This window comes from Cervus canadensis, chromosome 21, assembly GCF_019320065.1.
Source record: "Cervus canadensis isolate Bull #8, Minnesota chromosome 21, ASM1932006v1, whole genome shotgun sequence".
Lineage (NCBI taxonomy): Eukaryota > Metazoa > Chordata > Mammalia > Artiodactyla > Cervidae > Cervus > Cervus canadensis.
Genome location: NC_057406.1, coordinates 41109539 through 41116098, shown reverse-complemented (window position 1 = coordinate 41116098; position 6560 = coordinate 41109539). Strand labels below are relative to the sequence as shown.

At 43.8% G+C, this 6560-nt stretch overlaps 1 non-coding gene across 1 annotated transcript; it reads right to left on the bottom strand.

Moving 5' to 3' along the window:
* Window positions 1-2010: 2010 nt before the first annotated feature.
* Window positions 2011-2118, bottom strand: LOC122424094. The gene has a single exon (XR_006264295.1). It is a non-coding gene; the product is annotated as a U6 spliceosomal RNA (small nuclear RNA).
* Window positions 2119-6560: the final 4442 nt, after the last annotated feature.

Here is a 6560-nt window from a genome sequence, read left to right as displayed (position 1 = left end):
AAATATATGGGGAAACAATGGAAACAAGGACAGACTTTATTTTCTTGGGCTCCAAAATCTCTGCAGATGGTGATTGCAGCCATGAAATTAAAAGACGCTTGCTCCTTGAGAGAAAAGCTATGACAAACCTAGACAGCATATTAAAAAGCAGAGACATTACTTTGCCAACAGAAGTCCATCTAGCCAAGGCTATGGTTTTTCCAGTGGTCATGTATGGATGTGAGTGTTTCACCATAAAGAAGGCTGAGCACTGAAAAATTGATGCTTTTGAAGTGTGGTGTTGGAGAAGACTCTGAGAGTCCCTTGGACTGCAAGGAGATCCAATCGTTAATCCTAAAGGAAATCAACCCTGAATATTCATTGGAAAGACTGATGCTAAGGCTGAAGCTGCAATTCTTTGGCCACCTGATGCAAAGAGCTGACTCAGCCCTGATGCTGGGCAAGATTGAAGGCAGGAGGAGAAGGGAACGACAGAGGACAAGATGGTTAGATGGCATCACTGACTCAATGGACGTGAGTTTGAGCAAGCTCCGGGAGATGGTGAAAGACAGGGAAGCCTGGCGTGCTGCAGTCCATGGGGCTACAAAGAGTTGGACATGACTGAGCAACTGAACAATAGCAACAATGTTCATGTAGTGGCACTTCCTTGGTGGTCCAGTAGTTAATAATCCACCTTTCAATGCAGGGAACATGGGTTTGATCCCTGGTCAGGGAACTAAGATCCAAATGAAATAAGGTAGCTAAGCTCACACATGCTGCAGCTACTGAGCATTCTAGCGCCCATGTGATACAAACAGAGAGCTCGCACACCACAACAAAAGACCCAGCATGACAGAATGAAGAAATCCTGTGTGCTGCAACTAAGACACAACACAGCCAAATAAATATTTTCAAATAAAAATCAATAAATAAATATTCATGTAGTTCTCATATTTCCCAGCTTCCTTTGCAGGTTTGTTGGGGTCATGTGACTAGTTCTATGAGCACAGTTAGTGTGTGTTTCTCCTGAGCTGGGTTAGTGAAAAGCCTTGTTTGACACTCTGGTTTGCTTTCCATGTTTTGGCAAACTCTGAAACCATATGTTGAAAGAGTAATGTAGCAAGATGGTCAATCCTGTCAGCCTGGGTCTCTGCCTGTCTACATAGAATAGAGCTCCCTGCCAAAGCCTGTTAAACATGCAACATGAACAAGAAGTAAATCTTTGTGGTGTAGAAATACTAAGATTTAGAGGCCAGTTTCAGCAGTTGGTGTTAATTATCTTCATTAATACAGTCTAACCCTGATGGTGTTGGAGAAGACTCTTGAGCGAATCCCCTGGACTGCAAGGAGATCCAACCAGTCCATCCTAAAGGAGATCAGTCCTGGGTGTTCAATGGAAGGACTGATGTTGAAGCTGAAACTCCAATACTTTGGCCATCTGATGCGAAGAACTGACTCATTTGAAAAGACCCTGATTCTGGGAAAGATTGAAGGTGGGAGGAGAAGGGGATGACAGAGAATGAGATGGTTGGATGGCATCACTGACTCAATGGACACGAGTTTGAGTACTCTCTGGGAGTTGATAATGGACAGGGAAGCCTGGTGTGCTGCAGTTCATGGGGCCGCAAAGAGTCTGACATGACTGAGCGACTGAATTGAACTGAACTGAACCCTGATGGACATATCATTGAAAAAGTTCCTGTGATGGAAATTCAGGTTCTGTCCTGAAGTAGGCTTTTAAAGCATCTGCTTTAAAAAAAAAAAGTGTCTCTTCCAACAGAGACTATCCAATAACACCAGTATAAAAATTTCTACATATCTGTATTAGTCTCCTCAAGTTGCTATAACAAGATACTGTAGACTGGGTGGCTTGAGCAATAGAGATTTATTTTCTCAGAGTTCTGGAGGCAAAAATTCCATAATCAAGGTGCCAGCAAGTTTGGTTTCTGGTTAAGATCACTTTTTACTTTGCAGATAGCTGCTGCCTCCTCCTCTTCCTCCTCCTTCTTTTAAAGTGTTGATCTTGTTTTAAAAAATATGGAACATTTCATGAATTTGTGTGTCATCCTCATGCAGGGGCTATGCTCATCATTTCTGTACAGTTTCAATTTTAATATGTACTGCCAAAGTGAGCACAGTAGCTGCCTTCTCGATATGTTCTCAAATAGCCTTTCCTCTGAACACACATGGAAAGAGGGAGTTCTCTGGTGTCCTTCTTATAAGGGCACCACAAGTATGGCCATTATCATACCCTATCTCCAATTACAGTCACACTGGGTGTTAAGGTTTCAACATGTGAATTTAGAGGAGACACAGTTCAGTTCATAATAATATTACTAAGTGAATAATATAAAAAATAAAAAAGCTCACTGCACATTGTACTCTCCAGATGAGAATCACTGTTAATAGTTTCTTTCTGTTCATACTTTCCACTGTCCAGACACAAACATATAATATAAATTAGATTGCTGTTGTTGAGTCACCTAGTCACGTCCAACTCTTTGCAACCCTATGGAGTGTAGCCTGCCAGGCTCCTCTGTCCATGGGATTCTCCAGGCAAAAATACTGGAGTGGATTGCTATGCCCTCCACCAGGGGATTTTTGCAACCCAGGGATCAAACGCACATTTATTATGTCTCCTGCATTGGCAGGCGGGTTCTTTACGACTAGCGCCACCTGAGCAGCAGTTCATACTACACATACTGTTGTTCATTCACTCAATTGTGTCTGAATCTTTGTGACCCCATGGACTACAGCATGCCATCTTCCCTGTCCTTCACCAACTCCCGGAGTTTGCTCAAACTCATGTCCACTGAGTCAGTGATCCAACCATCTCATCCTCTTTCATCCCCTTCTCCTCTTGCCTTCAATCTTTCCCAGCATCAAGGTCTTTTCTGATGAGTTGGCCCTTCGCATCAGGTGGCCAAAGTATTGAAGCTTCAGCTTCAACATCAGTCTTTCCAATGAATATTCAGGGTTGATTTCCTTTAGGATTAACTGGTTTGACCTCCTTGCAGTCCAGGGGATTCTCCAGAGTCTCCTCCAACACCACAGTTCAAAAGCATCAATTCTTCAGTGCTCAGCCTTCTTTATGGTGAAACTCACATCCATATATGCTGCTGCTGCTGCTGCTAGGTCACGTCAGTCATGTCCGACTCTGTGCGACCCCGTAGACAACAGCCCACCGGGCTCCCCTGTACATGGGATTCTCCAGGCAAGAACACTGGAGTAGGTTGCCATTTCCTTCTCCAATGCGTGAAAGTGAAGTCACTCAGTTGTGTCCAACTCTTAGTGACCTCAAGGACTGTAGCCTACCAGGCTCCTCCATCCAAGGGATTTTCTAGGCAAGAGTACTGGAGTGGGTCGCCAGTGCCTTCTCTGCGTCCATACATGACCACTGGAAAAACCATAGCTTTGACTAGATGGACCTTTGTCAGCAAAGTAACGTCTCTGCTTTTTAATACACTGTCTAGGTTTGTCATAGCTTTTCTTCCAAGGAGCAAGCGTCTTTTAATTTCATGGCTGCAATCACCATCTGCAGAGATTTTGGAGCCCAAGAAAACAAAGTCTATCCTTGTTTCCATTGTTTCCCCATCCATTTTTCATGAGATAATGGGCCTGGATGCCATGATCTTTGTATTTTGAATGTTGAGTTTTAAACCAGCTTTTTCACTCTCCTCTTTCATCTTTATCTTTAGACTCTTTGGTTCCTCTTTGCTTTCTGCCATAAGTGTGGTGTCATCGGCATATCTGAGTTTATTGATATTTCTCCTGGCAATCTGATCCCAGCTTGTGCTTCATCCAGCCCAGCATTTCTCATGATGTACTCTGCATATAAGTTAAATAAGCAGAGTGACAATATACAGCCTTGATGTACTCCTTTCCCCATTTGGAACCAGTCTGTTGTTCCATGTCCAGTTCTAACTGTTGCTTCCTGAACTGCATACAGATTTCTCAAGAGGCAGGTCAGGGGGTCTGGTATTCCCACCTCTTTCAGAATTTTCCACAGTTTGTTGTGATCCACACAGTCAAAGGCTTTGGCGTAGTCAATAAAGCAGAAGTAGATGTTTTTCTGGAACTCTCTTGCTTTTTTGATGACCCAGGAGATGTTGGCAATTTGATCTCTGGTTCCTCTGCCTTTTCTAAATCCAGCTTGAACATCTGGAAGTTCATGGTTTACGTATTGCTGAAGTCTGGCTTAGAGAATTTTGAGCGTTACTTTACTAGCGTGTGAGATGAGTGCAGTTGCGCAGTAGTTTGAGCGCTCTTTGGCATTGCCATTGGGATTGGAATGAAAACTGACCTTTTCCAGTCCTGTGGTCACTGCTGAGTTTTTCAAATTTGCTGGCATATTGAGTGCAGCACTTTCACAGCATCATCTTTTAGAATTTGAAATAGCTCAGCTGGAATTCTATCACCTGCACTAGCTTTGTTCATAGTGATGCTTCCTAAGGCCCAATTGACTTCACATTCCAGGCTGTCTGGCTTTAGGTGACTGATCACACCATCATGGATACTTGGGTCATTAAAATCATTTATGTATAGTCCTTCTGTGTATTCTTTCCAGCTCTTCTTATCTTCTGCTTGTCTTAGGTCCATACCATTTCTGTCCTTTATTGTGCCCATCTTTGCATGAAATATTCGCTTGGTATCTCTAATTTTCTTGATGAGATCTCTAGTCTTTCCCATTCTATTGTTTTCCTCTGTTTCTTTGCATTGTTCAGTTAGGAAGGCTTGCTTATCTCTCCTTGCTATTCTTTGGAACTCTGCATTTGGATGGGTATATCTCTCTTTTTCCCCTTTTTCTTTAGTTCCTCTTCTTTTCTCAGCTATTTGTAAGAACTCTTCAGACAACCATATAGTTCCGCACATATAATTCTGGTTTTTCACTTATAATAAATAAAGTTCCATTTATTACAGTTTTTCTTCACTTATTGCTATGTCTTCCATATGAGGACATAAAAATCTCAAAATATTCTTCCCAATGGCTTCACAGTAATTTCTTATAAGGATTGTGATAATTTATTTAACAGTTTTTCTCTTGGTAGTTGATAGATCACTTGGAATTTCTTAATTTCTTATTATGGACAATGCTGCAGAAAATATCCTTATACATGTGTATATTCATAGTTTTGTTAATATTTCAGCAAAGTAGATTCCTAGAAGTTAAATTGCTAAGTAAAGGTAATGCATATTTAAATCTGAATAGATATTGTGTGCTAGTTTATATACTAATGAAGTTATATAGGAGTACCCATTTCCTCATGCCCACCTTTGAATAGTATCAATAATTTTACTTTTGCTAATATAATAAGGTTAAAAAGCAAACATTTTTATTTGTATTTCATTATTAGTAAATTTTTGCATGTTTGTCCTTATTTCTTTTTTGTGAGTTATTTATTCACATTTTTTTGCCCATTTCCATTGCTCTATTATTTTAAAATAGTTATTTTTGATCAGGGAGGGGCCAAGATGGCGGAGGAATAGGACGGGGAGGCCACTTTCTCCCCTACAAATTCATCGAAAGAACAACTGAACGCAGAGCAAACTTCACAAAACAACTTCTGATCGCTAGCTGATGTCATCAGGTGCCCAGAAAAGCAGCCCATTGTATTCAAAAGGAGGTAGGACAAAATATAAAAGATAAAAAGAGAGACAAAAGAGCTAAGGACGGAGATCCGTCCTGGAAAGGGAGTCTTAATAGAGAAAGTTTCCAAACACCAGGAAACCCTCGGACTGGCGGGTCTGGGGGAAGTTTTTGAATCTCGGAGGGCAACCTGACTGGGAGGGGAAGAATAAATAAAACCCACAGATTACATGCCTAAAATCAACTCCCAGCAGAAAAGTACACCAGACTCCCGCATCTGCCACCAGCAAGTGGGGGCGGAACGGAGAGGAGCAGGCGGCATTGCTTGGGGTAAGGACCAGGCCTGAGTGCCCTCAGGACAATCGGAGGGAGCTTTTGTGAGTTACCAACTTAAACTGTGGGATAGCAAGAGAGAGAGAGAAAATTAACTGGCTGAACACACTGCCGGCCATTTGCAGAACAAACGGTCTGAGCAAGTCCAGTGAAGAGCTGGCAGGCTGCGGACTGGCCCAGCCCCGCTGGAGGAAGGAGGCAGGGGGGAGGGGAAAGGGGCAGGCTCGGCCCCAAGGACCACATCCCCTACCACACTGCAAACAGGCCTCCAGTTTCTAACCAAAGACTTCCTGAGATTCTGGATGGTCGACATCCACCGGGAGGGTCGCAGTGAGACACAGGGCGCAGGAACCCGACCGGCGCGGGCGGGGACTGGGGCTGGGGACGCGGAGGGCAGAGGGCGCACGCACCCGACTGGCGCCTGCGGAAACTGAGACTGGGACGGCGGAGTGGAGAAGGCGCGCCGCACCCGGGGAGAGTGCGACCATCAAGCTCCTGGCTGCCTGAGCCTCTCGAACGGGGAAGGCACAAAACGCAGGCGCAGCTGAGTCCGCGCTTTTGTGGAACACCCGACGGCTGGAACCGCGCGCAGTGCAGGGCACGCTCCATATAGAACAGCCAGGAGCCTGAGCAGCATAGACGGGGAAAGCAGCGCCAGTCC